Source organism: Grammomys surdaster, unplaced genomic scaffold, assembly GCF_004785775.1.
Source record: "Grammomys surdaster isolate TR1022 unplaced genomic scaffold, NIH_TR_1.0 130, whole genome shotgun sequence".
In the NCBI taxonomy this organism is placed as follows: Eukaryota; Metazoa; Chordata; class Mammalia; order Rodentia; family Muridae; genus Grammomys; species Grammomys surdaster.
Window position 1 is genome coordinate 19,992,009 of NW_021604588.1, and position 20,248 is coordinate 20,012,256.

A 20,248-nucleotide genomic window follows, 5' to 3' on the forward strand; every position below is an offset into this window, starting at 1 on the left:
CCTCCCTCCCTCCTTCCCTCCCATTCCATGGTTCTTGGTACTTACTCCATTCTAGACCACTGCTATACCACTGAGCTACTTTTAGCCCAGAGCTCTTCTTGTAATCTCTGTTTGCCCACGAGTCATACTTTCAGATACCCCTATCTCAGCACACATGTCTAAGGTTTTCAGGAGTACGACTCTTTCTGTTACTTCAAGGTCACATTATGGGATCCATTCAGTCTTCTCACTCAGTTATAGGGCACTGAGGCAATAGGAGGTTGATCGACTGAGTGTTATATGTAATACAAGCATAAGGGGAAGTGTGAATGGCGTTCACTAGTCATGTTTTGGTTTCCTGAGCATGAGTGTAAAACATGGAGTCCCACTGGCCACCATTTTCTTAGATGAGGCACATCTAAGGACCTGAACTCACCTTCTGTATAAGGTAGTCCACTTCCTTACTAACACGTCAGTAGACTCAGGCCTCCAGAGAGGAAGTGGTTCCTCCAGGCACACCATTAGCTCACAGCGGGGTTAGGACTCTGTGTCTTATGGGTGAGTTTGTATGTGCATGGGGTGCGCGTGTGTGCATGCGGTGTGCATGCGGTATGCATGCGGTGTGCATGCAGCTGCAGACAGGAGTGGCAGCCAGAGGAGGATCAAGGGCCCTCCTCTATCAGTGTCTCCAATATTCCCATCAGACAGACTTTCTTATTGAATGTGGAGATGATTGTTATTTTTGTGGTGTTGATGATCTTCCTGTTTCTGACACCCCAGCCTTGGATAACAGGAGTATGTAGCCATGCTTGGCTTTTAAGTGGTTGCCAGGGATCTGAACTTGGGTCCTCATGGCTGTGCAGCAAAGTACTCTTATCCACAGAACCATCTCCCTACGCTAGGAGGCAGGAGGATTCTATAGATGCTCCCTACATGTATTCGGGTCCTGAGCGTTTACAGGAGTTCTGGTAGAGTCAGGCTACCTGTTTGCAAGGAAGCACCATCACTAAGCCTCTCCCAGCCGGCTGCCTTGTATTCTCTCTCAGTATGCTGCTCCATACTGCAGCAACCAGATGGAAGCTGTGTGACTGGAGGCGGAGGAGGGGTGGTCAGCTCTTTTCCAGCGGGAGTATAATAACTTTAGCAAGAGGTAGAAGGAGGCACAGGTTGAAGTATCTTGTGAGGACCAGCACCAGCGTCTTCCTTGATTACTCTCCACCTCAGGTTTTGAGACTGAGTTTCTCACTGAACAGTGAGCTGAAGGGTTAACTAGACTATTTGTCCTCAGCGTTGGAATTATAGACACGAACCAACAAACACACTTCTCCAAACTCAGGCATCATTCTAATAAGTATCAAAAATCAAACCTGGAGCCCCACATGCGCTGTGACAGAGCCACAGACCAGCCTAACATTGGCAGTACTGTTCTCTCGTGCTGTTGTGAGAGAGAAGGAAGGAGACAGTTGTGTGTGTGTGTGTGTGTGTGTGTGTGTCTTTGATGGAGGAAGCTGGTGGAATATGGTGCCTCCTTTTCAGTTTGCCTCGGCAGATGGGAATGGGTCAAGTCCCAGACAATGTAAATGTTCCAATTGATACCTTGAAAAATGCGTCTGTCTCATACTTTCCCACACATTCAAATTTGATACACTTTCTGTTCGCAGGCAAGAAAAAAAAAAGTAGAAGTAAGTTTGCAGCAGTGAATCCTTTGGGGTGGTGGATCGCTTCTGTTCAGGATTTAGGGTACTTCAGATGCAAAATTAACACAGAGGATTAGGATGTGTGTCTTCCCTCTAACTATTAATGGCTTGTTGATTTCATATTTTCACCTTTTAATAAGCTAAGCTTCTCTTTTTTCAGTTTGGAGAAGCAGCGGGTGGTGTGGGAGATATCATAGCCTTGGGCCACTGGAAGCCCTAGAGTCACATCCAGTTCACCACTCCCTTCTTAAGCTAAGCTTCTCTTTTTTCAGTTTGGAGAAGCAGCGGGTGGTGTGGGAGATATCATAGCCTTGAGCCATTGGAAGCCCTAGAGTCACATCCAGTTCACCACTTCTCTTAAATGAGTCGGTGGGTGTCCATGTTCGTCTCCTTCTTTATCACTGCCACCTTAGAATGTATGCTAAAGGTGCTGCGACTACGGGGTCAGATGACTCAACTGGAGAAGGCTGTGTGCTCTCTGCCTCACTGACTGTGTTTGAGGTTAGAAGGCAATCAGGCCCATCCTCCAGCACTGCCCAGACTCTAAGCCAAGTCCTGCAGTCACTAACCATTTTATATTTCTTCTTTCTTCCCAGTGAACAGAATGCTTTTCATATGTCCACCATTGCCTCAGAGAAGATTAAAAAATAAAGACAACACACCACGTAATTTACCAACTCACATTTGTATGGTTGGTGCCTGTTGGAAGTTCTTGATTAAAACCTGTAGATTTTTGGCACCAATGAGCCTTTGTGATCAGGAGTGTATAGGGAGATGTGCGTGTGCGCACAACCACGTGCTAAACTTTGGTGAGGGTTGCAATTAAGCCATCATGGGAGTGCCTCTCGGAGCCTTGTTCAGCTGACGTCTAAGGCAACAATGCAGGCTAGCATCTCCCTTGTGTGTAAATATTTAGTTTGGCACCTAACTTGGTGCTAACAGCAATGTGTTAAATGCCTGCCAAATATAGTTTAGATAAATTGACTTGACACCCCAAAGTTTAGTATTCTGTCTTTAATTGCTGTTTCTTCAGACTTGAAGCAGAAGATATTCTCTCTATTATCTCACTTGATCTTGTTAACTTTCTTCTCAGAATTCCCTCAGCCTTTTCACACCTCTTCACTTAGACTAAAAGGGGACTGTCTATACGGCAGGCGAGCAGGGCCACACTACTCGTGGGTCATGTTCAGAGTATCACATGGGCTTGTCCCTAATGGTGGTAAAGAAAATGGCCAAGAGCAAAAATCAGGTACCCTCTGGACAGGGTGGGAGTCATTCTGCTAGTTGTCTGCAGGGCATCATGGAGCCTCAGTTTACCAATCAGTAGCATTATGTCTTACGTAAGGCTGTGGAGTTGCAGTGAGCCACTGGGTGGCAGGTGCTGAGGATAGACTACATTCATCGCCAACTGGTAGTACTTAGCATTGTCCGTGATGCCTAGGACCCATTGCTATCACTGCTGACAGTGATGATGAGGTGGTGTTGTGAGTACAAGTACTTTTTAAAACACCCCACAGGAGGAATTGTGTTGAGATCTATTTTCTACTTGATGTTTTGCAGTCTAAGTCTTTTAGCAAATATACTCCTGCATTGGGGGAAACTTTAGTCAGTGCTCTATGTTAAATTTTCTTGAAGACCAATGATATCTTTGTGGGTTTTTTTTGTTTATTTTTGTTTGTTTGTTTGCATAGCCAGGAAAAAATTAACGAGTTTATTACCTAGATATTACTCCAGGGCTCTCCCCATCATACCAGCAGTCACTTTATAATGGATGTATTATTTCATTTTGGCCATGCTGGCACACTGAGAAGAGCAAGCGCTCATGCTGTGACTGCTTCCTCGCTCCTTTGCCATCCTTTGAGTGCCTTCTTGTGCACTTGATTTGGGAAAGGGCTATACTTTCACAGTATGCCACTGTCACAAAGCTATGCTGTTTTTGGATTTTAGCACACACCTCTTTCATGTGGTACAGCTAGAGGCCTTGCACCATGGCTCTGAAATGACGACCCCAGTGAGGCATTGTCTTCACAGAAGGGGAAATTCACTCCATTAAGCAAATATATTGGAGGCTCCATGCTGTGTTGGTGTGGAGTACAGCAACAATAGTAGACTTGAAAACCCCTTCACTTCTCATCCGCTGTTGAACTCCCTTGTAGTTATCAGAGACTGTGGCCCCCCTCTCAGAGGAATATCCTACCTAAATTTGAAGTCTGAGGGTCTTTTTAATTATCTAGGAGAGTCCAACACCAGAGGGCGATGTGAATACAACATTTTAAGTAGTTTTTGTATGTATAGTTTGTTTGGAGTATGTAAACAAATAAGCTGGTTTTAGGTTTATTATAATACAATTCTTGAGTTTGCCCAGAGGATCCTTGTTCCCTAGTCACTGAAACTGTACTCCTTCTATGTCTCACTCTATTTTTACATTTTGGCAAAGAATGAAAAAGTAAAGATACTATTTCTGTTCATGCAAATGGAGTTTATTACATTAATGGAATCACATTAAAGGTTAGAGGAACCTGGTACAGGACTAGGCAAAGTGTCATTAATGGAGTAGTTATTAGTCAACTACTGTATACAAGCCCAGTGGAGACAATTGGCATAAACTAGACAGCACCTGCCTCAAAGAGTATACAGCTGATTGAAGAAATCCAATTCTTTCCCATCTGCCAGTAAAGATTATCTACTTTACCATGAATGAGTCTTCTCAGGTCTTCTTTAGAGACTTAGCTCAGAAAAGCCGTTTCCTTTTTTTTTTTTTCCAACTCCAAACAGAAATGACCATGTCCAGCAAACCAAGCAAACAACTCTGTAGAGCTATTTTCCAGTTATGGAGAGTATCAAGAATGGGTCAACTTTACTTATACAATATCAGGGTCATGTGTTCAGCACATTCAGGTTCAACGGTGGTTTGTACATCTGGTGTTAGGTGCAGAATATAAAACGAAAGCAGAAAAGAGGGTTTGGGTTGGATTGAGTACAGACTTGGTATTCAGAAGCAAAACCTCTGAATTTTGTTTGAAGCCTCCTTCAGAGAACTAAGGCATGAAAGAGCATCAAGAATGGACCAGAACGAAGAAGAGAAGTGGAGGAAAACTATTGAAACCACTGGTCAGGACATCCACTTATTCAGAACATTATAATTATGGGGGTGACATGGGTTACAACCAATAGGACTTAAAAGCTGACAAATGCAAGCCTGTACAGAAGTGGGGTTATTCCTCTCATGACCCAAGAGGCACATTCATTTATCACTTCCCTGATAGGAAACGGGAAGCTGAAGGTTGGTCCTCTGCCGTGTACTCATCCCTCTACTTAATGAGGAGCCATGGAGCGCCAACGCTCTGCCAGTCATTCCGAAGTTCTGTTCTGAACATTCAGAGATAAGACTTTTATCAAGATTACAATTTCGTGATCTCTGAATGTAAAGCCATACATAAATAGGTATGAAAATGCAAAACAATGGAAGGGCAAGTTGTCTCCTGGGAGGAGGTGACCTTTCTTAGTGTCCATATGGAGGAGAGAATCCCAGGGGCCGAGGGCACACACAGGGCTATGTCTAGGGGTCAGGAGTGTTGGGAGAGGACTCTGGAGGTGATGTTTGAATCCAAGGGATCTACATGTGAACTGTGAGCAGACATAGAGAAATCATTGTAATATAAATTACCCAGACCCCAAAGAGCTTCTAATTCTCTGGCAATTCTCTAGCAATGTCCCCTCCGCAGGGACCCCACTCTGTGTCTCTGGAGCTGCTCCATTTTGTTGGATACACATAAAAGAACAAGTGGTACCAGGTAGAGACAATGACAGCTTGGCATTGCGTTTGATAATCATTTTCTTGTAGGATGAGCAGACACACTCAGCAGAGGGTTAATATTTCAAATTCTTTCCAATGGAGCAGTAGAATTCAGAAGGGGTGAAGAAAAACGTCCTTGTTCCTGTTTCCAGTATCTCTATGGTCTATTGTTAGAAATACAACTCCATATTGATAAGTGTGGTATGATGAGTTTAGAACATCTTTAATGAGTGTCAACCTTCACACAGGTAGGCAACTGCCAGCCAACAATTTCTGGGCATGGGGAAAATGGTACCCATAAAAAATCAAACCCTTCAGGTTCCAAAAAATTCTTTAGTTACTGTCTCTCCCCAGCATCTAAGGGAGAGTTACTATTTCTTTCTCTCTTTCTCTCTCTTTCTTCTTTCCTTCTTCTTTTTAAATGTTGAGCACGTTCCTTTACTCCTTTACAGGGCTTAGAAATCTTTCTGGTCCAATTGAACAAGAAAGGACTCCTCTCGTGCCTTTTTTTTTTCTCCAGGCTGATGAAGCCTTATAGAAATGTAAATGCAGCAAGAGGAGCTCACAGGAAGCTCGTGTGGGGCTCCGCTCTTCTCCTCTGCTCTCTTGTAAGGAAATTCCCTGATTCTGCTGCTGTGTGCATCTCGTGTGTAAGGGCATTTAATTAGCTACAAGTTACAACAAAGACTTTGAAAGGAGAATATATCCCTGGCCAGATGCTTTTATTTTCATTTGGCGAACTGCTAGGTGTTTAGCTCCCTTATCAAGAACCGCATGGCCTGCTGGACTAAATTGGGAGCATCTCCACACTGTTTGACAAATAGATTTTTTTGTAAACTGATTTAGCCTTTCCATTGTTTGCATTTCATTATATAGCAGACTTCATGTCACAAAATCGGTATTCATTCAAAACAGAGAATTTAGAGATAGGACCGTAGCCAGATAAAAAATATTGCACAGGTCAGGCCCATTAGGCACAGAATAATAGCAAGCCAGTGATCCAAGGGGCCCATCTTCAGCAGAGAAGGGGCAACCATAGCTGAGGTCAGGGCCAGCTGAGGACTGTACATGAGGCTGTGGATGTATTTACCATATTTACTGGACAATTTGCAAAGCAGGTAGGGGGGAGTGCTAAGAAGACATCCCCTGTAAACAGAACAAAGGAGACAGGTTAATTTCGGCATCTTACACCTCCTCCCCACCTCCACCCCCTACTCGCGCACGGGGGGGGGGATTTGGGGGGGGATGTACCAAGGATGGTTTTTAACAGTTGGGTTATGTCTTGTTTGGTTTGAAACACTGGCTCTAAAGAGCCTGGGGACCATCTGTGGTACGTATGGAGGGTCAGTAGCAGGGAAGTTCACGTCGAAGAAAGGGTTGCACTGCAGCATTGCTTTTTGTTTTATTTCTAAAGTCTTTAGACTTGTGTGTGTGTGTGTGTGTGTGCGTGTGCGTGTGCGTGTGCGTGTGCGTGTGTGTGTGTGCGCGCGCGCGCGCGCATATATGTAGACACTACAGGTCTTTCTTGATTGTGCTTGCGTACAATATTAAGCTATGGCTTTGAGCTGAACCCCTGAGCTCTGGCCAGGGCAACCCCTCTTCACTGCCAGCTTCCAATGGGAAGTCCAACGAGTCACAGAGGAGAGTCGTGTGAAAGAATTTGTTTCAGTAAAATGATTTTAAAAAGTAAATGATCAAAGCCATAGCCTTCTAACACCTTGTTCTTGCTCGGTGAGAGTTCTACTTCCTCCTTGGTGGTCTTGCTCTCTCTACGCTTACCTGTCAGTGTTAAGGTTACTTATGATGAATGGGGAGTTGTCTTTCTCACACTAAGCATCATCTCTGGAGAATCAGACAAACCTGAGAAAGATGGTGGTGAATTTAGTTATGGGATAGTCCTGCTGTATACCTTCGCCGACCCCATGAAGATGCATAAATATTAGCGATAAGTAGAAGTCGCAGGGGAGAGAAGGAAGAGAAATGTCGGTGTGGCCAGGAATCTGCCCTCACCTCGAGTTTTAAAAATACAGTATTTGTGAATGAGCCCTCCCTCTCCACCCCACCCCCAGCCCTGGTCTGATGGTATTTCACCATGTTTCTGCTTAGTACTTTTCCCTGTGCTGGGTCTGCTGATTTCTCTCAAGTGTTCTCCCAGGTTCTGATGGTTTCTGTTAGATAAATAACCTGCTCACGGTGTAACATCATTCAAATAAGGATGCAGTACAAGAAAATGAATTGGAAGGCTAGGCATAGGACTCAGGGGGAGAGCATTTGCAGAGAATGATGCCCCATGCTACAGCTCCATCTCAAAAGGAAGAGAAGGAAGGGACAGAGGGAGGGAAGGAGAAAGGGAGTAAGTAAGGAGGGAGAGGGTGGGAGGGAGAGGGGATACATCATGCATGTTAGGCAAGTCCTCTACTACAGAGCTATCCTTCCACAGCCTGAATATAATCTGATCAGTGGGGCTTTGGTGGGGTGGGTGAGTGAGTGAGTGAGTGAGTGAGCCCAGCATGTCCTGGACCTCACTGTGTATCATAGGCAGGCTTTAAAGCTGTGGTGATCACTCTTTCCTCCTACCTCACTGGGTGCCCAGGCTTGCACCATGCTTCCTGGCTTAGATATTCTTTTAAGTTGTACTTACACTTCACTGACCAGTGCTGTGGTGCTTTCTGGCTACACCTTGGCAGTACTGCATTTCTATTGGTTAAATTTCCTAAATGGTCAAGATCATAAAATACTGGTCCTCAAGACAATGTCACTCAGGTGGTTTTCAGTTCACCTAGCCCCACTCCCGAGGTGGTTAACCTCACCTGCTTCCTTCCCTTCTCAACACTGTTTGAGGTTCACACTTACCTGTGGGCTTCACCCTTTAAGCGCCACCATGTGGCACCACCAGGGCCATTCAAACTGCTGTAGTTGCTAGGCAATTCCCCTAGGCTGCTGGACTGTGGGGGGGGGGGCATTCTGTTGATCTTTGGAGCACTGCCCTGGGTTCACAAGCTAACAGGAGACACCTTGTCAACAGAACCAACCAAGTCCTAGGGTCCATTGAGCCGGTGACTTTTCCATTTGCATAAAGAATATCATTTCATTTACATGTGCATAACCCACAGTAGTCTTGCATCACACATATCACACATTTCATTCCTAACAGATGCTGCTTTATGGAACATTGTCTCTCATGACGTAAGCAAAAATGGAGGCGCTTTTTCCAAAAATATCTTTGTGTGTGTGTGTATATGTGTGTGTTATCCAAATAGAAAATGAGGATGTTAAATTGTCTTCCTTTGCAGGAGAGAGGGAGGGAGAGAGACAGAGATGGGAGGAGGGAGGGAGGGAGGAAAGGAGGGAGGGAGGGAGGGAGAGAGAGATCTCAGAGGCCAGAAGAGGGCATTCAATCCTTCCAGCTGGATTGTAACTGATTGTGAGCCACCTGAAGTAGGTGCTGGGAATCAACCAAATCTTCTGAGAGGAGCAACTCCTCTGTACCTGAGACAAACATCTCTACATGCTCCCTTCCCTTATGTTAATTGTTCTAACAATAGAACTGAGAGAAAGGACTCTCCCAGAGCCCACAGCCAGCCCTTTGTAGAGCTGTGAGTAATGCAGGTTATCCCAACCAACCTTACGCTTTTTCTTTCCTTTCACACTGGTGATTATCGAGGGACCTTGAGCCCTTGTGAAGCATTTTCCCAACGAGCAGCATCTCCCATCCTGCATCAGAATGTTTAGTTTTGAATGTTTCGTTTGGAGGCTCCAGGGCTCCGACCCAGGAACTCAAACATGCTAAAGGACCCCCCCACCCTTGAGTTGATGTTTCTTCCTTCTGCTTCCTGTGTGGGATTCCTAATGGCGCTGGGCTCTGCACTAAGTGATTTGCTAGCAGTTCTTAGTCTCAAACTTGGCTGCACACCCAAAGTATCTGGGGAACTTTACAAACTCCTGATGCCAGAGATTATAAATTACTTGTCTAGATTAGAGTTTGGGGGCTCACTGATATATAGACTGTCTCCTTCAACCCCCTTAGCCACAGATGAGGTTGGAGTCATCCACATTTTAAAAAATTGAAAAGACCAAGACAGAGTTGGGAGGTTCAGTCCAAAACAAAAACAACAAAAACAAAAACAAAAAAAAACCCTTTTGATAAGTCAAAATAAATCTCATTTAGTAAGTAGCTAATTGCAAAACTACTGAAACATTGTCAAGATTTCTTCCCTCAAACACTTGATACATACTTACAAAAAAGAATCAAGCTGGGTTAGTGTTTATGAGATTGGTGTGTGTGTGTGTGTGTGTGTGTGTGTGTGTGTGTTCCATATGGTGGCCCTTGGAGGGATGTATAAGGATTTTCTATCTGCTATTTAAACTGTCTTGGTGCATGTCCTTGCTGACAGAATAGCAGGCAAACCCACAGGGGAAGGTTCACTCTGTGATACTATAGAATTTATTCTTAAGAGATAACTCTCTTCGGAGTGCGGGCACATGAATTCAGACTATGAAACAGAATGCTTACATCTGTTCTCTATACATCTCAAACTATTAGTGAGATTGAGTGATTGAATAGTCCTTACTGCTTGGCTGATGGAAGTGAGGCTGATGGTAGGTAGGTAGGACAAGGAGTGGAAAGTGGTACCAGCTGCAGGGGCACAGTAAAGCTTGCCTTGTCTTGGTTAATCATCTTAACTAATAAAGAAAATAAAATACCGCCATGTTTCTTTCCAGGATGCTTTAAAGAAGTATTATATCCTAGCACTTTACAGGAGAAACCCCACCCCCCTACACAGAGCAAAGAACCAGGATAATTCAGAAGAAAGCCTGCATGCAACAATGTTGCATTCTGTACATTCATCAGAATTCTTTTTGTTTTATGGGAGATGTTGAGGAAATTTCATGCCACTGTGGTCTTCTAAACTCCTTTTAATTTATTTGAGAGGGCTATTTCTTCTTTTTTGTTGTTGCTGTTTTTGTATTTTACTTTGCTTTGCTTTGCTTCCTTGCTTGCTTGCTTGCCTGCCTGCCTGCTTTTGGAGGTCATTTTCTGTTTTTTTGTTTGTTTTTATTGGTGGTTGTATTGGGATTTTTTTTTTTGGTTTTATTGTTATTGTTTTCTTTTGCATTATGTAGGTTTGAAACCAAAGCCTGGTGCATGCTAGGCAAAGCCTTCTCCCACTGAACTCCCAAGCCCTGCTGCTTGCTTTTTTCCTAAGAAATACTTGCTCCTCCTTGGGCTTTTGGGTCTCTCTAATGAGAAAGACTTGTTGTCTGGGGACAGCAGAACTGCCATGAGGGGGTGCTATGACAAACCTTGCCAAGTGAAGCCCCTAGTTGATAAGGACAAAGCAGAGCTGGGTTCTTCCTTTGTGTTCTGAGTTCTTGTTGGTGTCTCAGGCATTTACTCACTAAAAAGTGCATGTATATCAAGAAGGATGGACACGCAACAAGGCAGACAGTGGTGAATGGCTGCTGTATTATGCTTTCTGAAGCAAAGCTTCCTGGTGACCAACAGGCAAACCAGTGCTTGCTTTTCTGTGTGGCCTTTCAAGAGGACACAAGGAAGATGGATAAGAAATAGCTTGATTTCAGAAGCAGTAACAATGTAGAATTAAAAACTTAATTCATAAAACAGACTGCGACTCTGCAATGTCTGGGTGTCTTTGACTAGCCAAGGTTCCTGGATCTCAGTTTTGTCATCTGTATAATGAAGACAGTGATGACAACTATAATAATAGAATAACAGAATTTCCACAGGTCATACAAAATGAGTGTAAGGAGCAAGAAGGGGCCCAACTGGGAAATAGTCTACCTGCTAATTATTATTTTAAAATGTCAACAGCCAAAGCTTCCAGGGTTCAAAGTCAAGATTTTAGTCTTGGTAGCAGGCACCTTTACATACTGAGCCATTTTGCTGGCCCCTTTGTTAATTTTCACTACTTTGTTTAGAGTTCTAATTTATCAAAGAGTGAATTAAGTTTCTTTTCTCTCTAATGAAAATTGTCTTTGATTTATTTAGCTTCCTAATTCAACACTCTGGAAGAAAGAAATAGAGGGAGAGAGAGAAAAGCCTGAACAGGTTCTTTAATTGTGTTATTCTGCTTCCTATAATTTGGACTTTGATTGCATGAACCTCAGGACTGGGAAGGTTTGAGGATTCGGGCACATTGAGGTAGGAGCCTGGCATCTTCAGGACATAGCCTGCTACTTTGGCACAGTTATGTTGTTTGACCTACTACTATACAAGAGGAATAGGAGGAATTCTTTGTCTAACTTTGTTTTGTATCCAAAGTTTGGTTCCCTTCTCCTTTTCAAATTTTAATTATTCGATCTTTAATTTTCTGTGTGGCTTCATGAATGCCACCGCATACCCGTGGAAATCAGAGGATAACTTGTGGGAGCTGGTTCCCACATTTTAGCATGTGAGCCCTAGGGATCAAACTCAGGTGATTGGTTAAGCTTTGTGGCAAGCCCCTTTACTGCCAGCCCTTAGTGTGATTTTCTAGGAAAACAACAATAAACAATGGCTTTTACTAATATGATGTGTTCATATCAGGGCTCAACTCTAAGGATGAAGCACCGGATATGAGAACAGGACTTGAGGGCTGGAGGAATAGCTCATCTGATAAGCTGCCTGTAGGTATAAGCATGGGAACCTACATTTGATCCCCAAATCCCAAGTAAGAGAGTCAGGCATGATGGCATGTACTTGTAACCCCAAAAGTGGAGAGATGGAGCCAGATGCGTCCCTGGGGCTCAGTGGCCAGCCAGCATATTCTGGCCCAGTAGTTAGCTCCTATCCCCTGTCACACTAAGGAGAAACCTGCCTCCTTTGGGGACAGTATCTGTGTCCTCTGTAGCTTTAGCATGACACCTCTGAGAAACAGAAGCCGTGTGGTCATTCTCCCATGGGTATTTGTCCACATCTCACCAAGAAAATCTTAATTGGATGAAACTTAAGAAATACAATTTCTTAACTCAAAAACTATATGCAATGCACAAGAGCAGCTCTGAACGCTTTGCCAAAATATGATTTGGTCAGGTCACATTACCTATCTGAGCTATTGTTTTAGAAAGTATAGTTGCCCTGTACCAGGAGAGAATACTTCCATGGTGCCAATCTGGGTCACATCGATGGTTACTGATGGAGTCACTTTATTTGTTTTTCATTATCCAAAACCTGGTCAATATGAATATTTGGAAAACAGAAAAATCAAAGGATGAACAAAGCCATGCCCCCAGTTCCTCCCTGGATATCCAGTAGTTCATCCCAAGATGGTGACTGAAGCGCTGTCCTGGATCCTGACATTGGCTTTTAGAAATCCTTTCTTTTCTTTGATCTTTTCCTCCTCCCAACATTCTTTCTCTTCTCCATTTATCTTACAAAAACAAAACAAAAAACAACCAATAACAAACAAACAAACAAAACCCTTCAGTTTTCAAATTTCTTTATATTACACCAGTCAGAGAAGCACTGTAAACTGAATTCTCTATTAACACAGAGAAACAGTCACTGAGTTCATTTGTTTGTTTTGTTCATTCATTCATTCATTCATTCATCCATTCATCCATTCATCCATTCATCCAGGATATGTACTTAACTCATGTTTCTTAAGCACTGATAAGAATATTTGCCAAGTTCCATTACTGGCCCTCGGAATGCCATCAGTCTCAGCCAGGCTCCACAAATTACAGTTAGATTAGTGTTGGAGTTGGGAGGGGGCAGTAAACATTTTGTAAAAACGAAATCTCCAAAGGAAATCACTACCCCCAAATCTATCTATGTTAGATGGGGGAGGAGAGAGAATTAATTTACAACAACCCACTATTTTCTTCATCATTAAAAAATTATTATTTTAAAGCCTTGGAGAATTGGCTCAGCATCTAAGAGTGCATGCTGCTCCTGCAGAGAGAGGACTGGGGAGTTCGTCCCTGTTCTTCTCACACATTAGGGAGCTCCAGCTGCAAGGCATCTGATGCTCTCTGCTGGCCTCTGTGGGAACTGCACCTGTGTGCACAAACCCAACTGAGATACACATCCGCGTGCACACACACACACACACACACACACATACACACACACAAAACTAAAAAAATAATAAATCTTGAAAAGAAAAAAAATATGTGATTTTAGAGATTCTACTATGCGTTGGGGACAAAGTACACAAGTGGAACTTACCTCTTGGGTTTGAATGTGTCTTTGTCCTTGGAACTCTCAGATCTCATTGTGTCCTATTTCTGTGCACTGGTGTATTGTCAGCAATTCTGAGATTAACGCTAGTAGGCTGCTGCTAACCAAGCTAGGAGAGGAAGGAAATGTGAAGTTAGCGTTAGGGACTGCCTCACCATCTAGGTGTGTAACATGTGTCAAGGCTCTTAGCTATCTGGAGTCGCATATCTCTAAGGTAAAAGAGCTGAAGTCCTAACCCAGGCTTATTCTTTTTTTTTTTTTTTTTTTGGTTTTTCAAGACAGGGTTTCTCTGTGTAGTTCTGGCTGTCCTGGAACTCACTTGGTAGACCAGGCTGGCCTCGAACTCAGAAATCCGCCTCCCTCTGCCTCCCAAGTGCTGGGATTAAAGGCGTGCGCCACCACCGCCTGGCCCCCAGGCTTATTCTTGCCTCTAATTCCCCATTGTCTAAACTCACTGCTCTGCCATGGATGGGTAACCCTTCAACATAGGAGAATACAGTTTTACAAAGAAACAGAGTTCTTGGTTTTTGTGATCAGTAGAACTGTGTGAATTTACCCTTGCCTGGGACAATGGAAGCCAGCATCATTGTTGATCAGCCTGAACTGCTTCAGTAGAAGGATGTGAAAGAAGAGATGCAGAAGGGTGTTTTCTCTCTCTTCTTTTTGGGGAATGTTGTACAACTGAATTGTTTGTAGAGCCAGCAGATTTTACTAACTCTCCAAGCACTGTCCTCATCAGACAAGATGACCACTCCTCAGGCGTTGGCTTTTCTTGATCTTGCTCATTTGTTCAGCCAGTGTACACATAGTAGAATAATAGGCGATTCACAGAATCTTAAGGCAAAGGTTACTTGTACTTTACTGGGGGAAATGCTTTCTTCTTTCTCCTCCTCCTTCTCCTCCTCCTCCTCCTCCTCCTCCTCCTCCTCCTCCTCTTCTTCTTCTTCTTCTTCTTCTTCTTCTTCTTCTTCTTCTTCTTCTTCTTCTTCTTGCAATAAAGTACTATGACAAAAACAACTCAAGGAGGAACCAGCTCATTCTGGCTCACACTGTCCATCATGGTGGAGCAGTCAAGGCAACAGGACACTTGTGAAGAAGTGAGTGATGAATTTATGCTGCGCCCAGCTCCTCCTCCATGTATAGGTCCAGGATCCCAGCCAGGGAATGGTGCCACCCAGAGTGGACAGGTCTTCCCACTTCCTTTAGTTCAATCGAGATAATTTCCCACAGTGGTGCCCAGTGTTCTGTCTTCCGTGTGGTTTTAGATTCTGTCAACACTGTCACACTTGTACTTCATTTTCTTCTATTTTAGTTAAGACCTCTAATGACTCAAAGATGGAGTTCAATTGACTTACAATAGCATTCTCTTATACCGATTCTTTCAGTTGGATTTCAAAATAATTCTAATGGCAAGCTCACTTTAAGGAGAAGAACAGTTAAGATTTATTATCCAAACTGCAGGATTTTTGAGAGTATAACAAGGGATGGTTGTCATTTCTTAAGTCTAGGATAATGGGCTCAAATAAGAAAGACCCTTGTCAAATAAGTTCTATGCCTTCCACCCATAATCTGGGCCAGGCACTTTACTGAGTTTGTTTAACTTATTAAATTGTGATAACAGTTCTACAAAAATTGTTTTCTCAATTCCCATTTGATACAGAAAGAAACAAAAAGTTGCCTAGGTAAAATGACTAAATACCAATGCCTCATTCTCTCTGGGTCATTGGAATGTGAACCTTGACCTGTCTCAGAACAGACCAAGGCTCCTTCCTGTAAGCCCTTTTATTTGACAATCTCTTGGTTTCTGCAGGTATGATAGGCACGGTCCCAATTAATCAGCATTGGTTCAGGGAAGCAGATTTTTATCAAGCATGGTCATTTGTGAAATAGATCCTTAGAAGTTTGTCAGCCTCTAACATTAAAAAAAAAAATGTCTAATGAACTCTTTCAGTCCCTTTATGTGGATATCTGATGGCACAATCGATCGTGGTCTCTTTTCTGGTTTTTAAACTAGTCCTTTGAAAATCTGGATAAAAAGGGTTAATAGAAACTCTCAGAGTAGAAACCTTTCAAATTATATTGATAATCATCAGGGAAAAATGTGATTTTGTGTGTGTGTTTCCTGAAACACACCACACACACACACACACACACACACACACACATACTTATCCTCAGATATACTCTACATGTAACTGGGTGGTTAAGGTGCGTAATTTGGTCCTTTTGCTGGCATCAAACCGTGCATTGATATTCAGAAGTCTGTCATATTTGTTCCACCCCTCCCCCACAGTTTCCGTGCCCCACTCTGTTCTCTCAGAATGAAACCACCCTTTATTTTGGACAACACGATCACACACACCATTGAGTCAACAATTTATAGCTTTTAAAAATAGGGACTTTGTCCCCTCTTAGGTTTATTGTTTATCATAATCATCTTTCAAGTGAAAAGGCTAATTTACCCTTTCTATAGGAATATTTTAAGCTTGATTATCATAATATTACAGCCGCCTGAAAAGGTCTAAAAACGGGACATTGACCTTGAATGTTTTCTGCGTTTAGCTCATGGTGCTTAACATTCAGGAAAGAATGTAACTGCAGCTCATTTATTAATGTATAATTTCACGATGTTAACTATGCCTCCATCAATGCATGCCATGCAGCCTGCAAAAAGCTTACAGGATGCCCTAACATGTATCTGACAATTTTATGAGAGGGACTTGGAAATACAATGTAACGAAAGTCAGTTTTCCCACTGGACTGACTGTAGTTTATAATTTAATTTTTACTGACACTTCCCCGTGTATATTATTAGCCTGACAAAACGCAAGCAAAATAATCCTGAATTAATTAAACAGAAACCAAATTGCCTCTAGTAGTTTCTCTGTCTCTTCCTGGCTTATACACACACACACACACACACACACCACTTAAAAAAGAGTTTGATGTGTTCTGGAAGTGAGACAATAGCTGCTTGGTGAATGTAGACTCCATAATTGGGGAATGGGTTAGATAGATTTATGGGACAAGAGGTTTGTCAGAAGGCAAGGCTTTTATTAGTGCTTCTGTGGAAGAGACCACTTGCTGCAGAAATGATTGCTTCTTGCCAATGGAGACAATAATTTAAATATCAAAGTCTGCGCCCTAGAAATGAAAGGCAACACAAAGTGAGATGTGATGAATCGACGGAGATTTGGTGGGGATGGAAAGTAGGCGTCCAGACATGGATGCTGGTCTGTGCTCCCAGTGGGAAAGGTGCTAGCTACAGCAGGCTCCTAGCACAATAGAAGCTGGCTTCTGAAAGTGACAGAATAAGGGACAGTTAGGCAAGGGTGTCTGAACAAGCCCATGGGGCTTCTGAGGGCAGTACACAGGGTCTGGCATCTGACCTTCTGTGCTTGTTACCTAAGATGCTTCTCTGAAAGATGTTTGTCGTTGGTCTTCTTTGGGATGTAAATCCAGTAGTTTCTGATAATCTTGGTTAGTTAAGTTTATGTGCCTTTTATTCATTGCACCATATACAATATGTCTAAAATACTAGACAAAGTGTTTCTAAAGGCTAAACCACTTTTCAAATGTTTAGGGACTTGAGGGGAGGCATTTTTGAATGGTAGGATATAAGGCAAACTGGAATTATCAGTGCACTAGGCCGTTGGCTTTCAAACGTGTAACACATGTCAGAAGTGCAGTGTGAAATGGAAACTTTCAAACATGCCAAAGATAATTTTAAACAATTCAATATATCTGTCCTATTGGTTCTCATGGACAAAGCTGAAAACTAAAATCATCAGAAATACAAGAATGGCCAAGACTAAATTTCTCATCATCTTTGCCCATCCCTAAAATCCAGTGTTAGGATGTTTTAGGATGTGGTTTTGATGGGAATGTAGTAAAATTCCTGCTGTATACAATTCACAGGAACCTATCTCTTGTTTCTGTTTCCACTTAGACACTGCTTGTTACTGTTTTATTCAAATAGAAATGAAATTTATCCTCCAACTGGTGCCTCTGCATTTGTTGGAGATATTTTGATATTTGTGACTGCATTGCCTAATGAAGAAGAGATTGGAATTCTGCATAGAGTGTAGGCCCAATGCAACATGTGAGAGACTGATAGTAACTAATTTATTTATATTCTTTGTGCAACAGTCCTCAGGGGTCTTTTTGTTTGGTTCAATTTTTCCTGATTTGAGTAAACTCCTTGTGGTAAGATTGTAAAGCATATGCACAGATCAACAGTACGTACGTATCTAGTCTTTTGTCTCTTTTCTCCCATCTCCAGTGTGCCTCTGTAGTTTTTGTGAGATTCTTGGGTGCTTAATTCAGCTTTACAGGTGGCACGTTTATTATTACTAATTCTCTGTCCCTGCCTCTTCCAAGAGGAGATGGCTCTGTGGCTGGGGAAGGCTTCTTGAGATGCTTTGAGCTGTGTGTTTGTATGCTTTCCTGAAAGCTTTTTGTGCAAGGTTATTGCAATTGGGTATTATTTTAGGTTGGTTGCACCAGATTCAAGGTTACAAGTGGCACCTTAGGGTCTTGGGCAGGGTGTAAGCCACATCACTTACCTAGCACACATTGCTTGCTCAGTGAGAATGTAGTTAGGGAAGGATCAGAATAGAATGCTGTGCACATCTGTGCATGTCTCTCTGTGGGCACACAGGACAGACTGGTCCATCATGCATGTGAGTCTAAGTATGTTTCTAAAATATACAGCAGAGATATCAGATGGTCTGTAATGACAACAAATAAATTACCCAAATAAGAAAATTTGGGGAAATCAAAGATTACCTCTAGATCTTGTAGTGACTTTAAGACTCACTGGTGAATAAGTGTCTCCAAATCTTGTCTTTAAAGGGTCGTTTTTGAAGGAGTCACAATGAACGCTGTCACGGCGGCGTGATACAATGAGATTGAATATAGCAGAGGGCACTGTACATGTGCAGAGTGGAATACAGTCTTTGGGATATTAAGATGTGTCTAGTAGACAGGATAATTTTAAATTTTAAGTAAATATGCCAGGACAAAAATATGAAACTTCTGTTGGAATGTGAATATATATATAATATGTGATAGGTATATAAATCTATTGATTGCTTTGAAATTTTTAACTCAGTAAAAAACAAATCAGAGCAGCGTTTGAAAGGTGCTTTCCTTTGTAAAGCAGTATCTGCTTCTGTATTTCTCTGACTGCATTTTAGAAAGAAAGAACATATTTCTTGCAAAATGTCTTTTTATTTATTTCTTTACTTGTAAACTGATCCCATGTCTCATTTTCAACTGAATAGGCAAGTCTTTTAATTTTTTTTTAAACTGGGTGTCTGCAGAACGCTTGGATTTTCTTCCCCATATCAAAGCTCTTTTAATGCAGTGCTCACAACCAAATTTACATCTTAATTGCAGAGTTCACATTTAACAATATAGACAGCATAATGCTACTGGTAATTAAGCTTTTACTACCTGTTTTTATACAGTATTCTTAAGCACAGTCTTTTTTTTTTTCTTTTTTCTTGTTTGAGTCCTGGTTCTAGAAACTTGTGTACATTTAAAGCACACATAGGAGGAATCAGATGACTGTCTTGGATATAGCTAAATACATTGTGTGTGTGTGTGTGTGTGTGTGACAAAATCGTGTCTGTCATTTTTATATTCTGAATTTTAATGTGGATGTTCTATTTTAGTGTTTTGTTTCTTAAAGACCTAGAAAATCTGAGAGGGTTGGGAGAGTTAAGTTCTGATGTGGTGAATTTAACACACACTGAATATCTGAGCTGTTTTATTTTGATCTCGGAGATTATCTGAGTCCTACCCTGTAAGACTTCAGATGTAGGAGGTTGGTAAGCAAGAAAGCTGAATTCTGTCAAAAGCCTGGGCCTTCCACTCCCCAGAAGGTAGCAGAAACCTCTTTGCCAGAAATAGCTGCTATCTCTTTCAAATGTGCATTTGCTAGTATATAAAAAAATCCTATAGTTTAAAATAGAACATAAAGATATTCCTTATTATATGAAAGTTAGAAGCAGCCCATACACTACTGTAAGAGGAAAACCATTGTTTTTCTCGTACATTGTTTCTTACACCTTTGCCTGAGTTGCCATAATTTTTGTATATCATTATCTGTCTGAAACTGCTTCTCACAGGCCAGGTTGTGGGGCAATATGAAAATTCTCCCGAGTTAATTTTTTTTAAAACAAGCTAAGTGTGTTGTGTGCAGAAGCTTATAATTTGTGCTTTGCCTCAATGCTAACTATTTTGGATAAAATCATATAAACATATAATTTTATTTATATTCATATATAAATATGAATGCAAATATAAATATTCACATATTTATAAATATAAATATTCACATATATAAATATGTCTCCTGTATTGAAATAAGTACATGCTTCATACTTTCACTGTACTGCTTCCTCTTCTTGCCACAGAAACTGTATGTTGGTTTTGCGCAAAGTACACTGATATTTAAGGTTCTTGTTGCTGCTCCCTGTCCCCGCCCTCAATCTTCTCCTCCCCAAACCTGGAAAGTGAAGGAGATAAAGCAGCCTGAATTTGTTTACCTTTGTTTTGAAAGGCTGTGCCTCATATATCGTGGGGGGG

The 20,248-nt window shown here is 42.0% G+C and overlaps 1 protein-coding gene across 1 annotated transcript in view; it reads left to right on the plus strand.

The window, feature by feature from the left end:
* The window catches only part of Esrrg (estrogen related receptor gamma), a 418,399-nt gene that overhangs the window by 181,522 nt on the left and 216,629 nt on the right, over positions 1-20,248 (plus strand). The window lies entirely within an intron of this gene.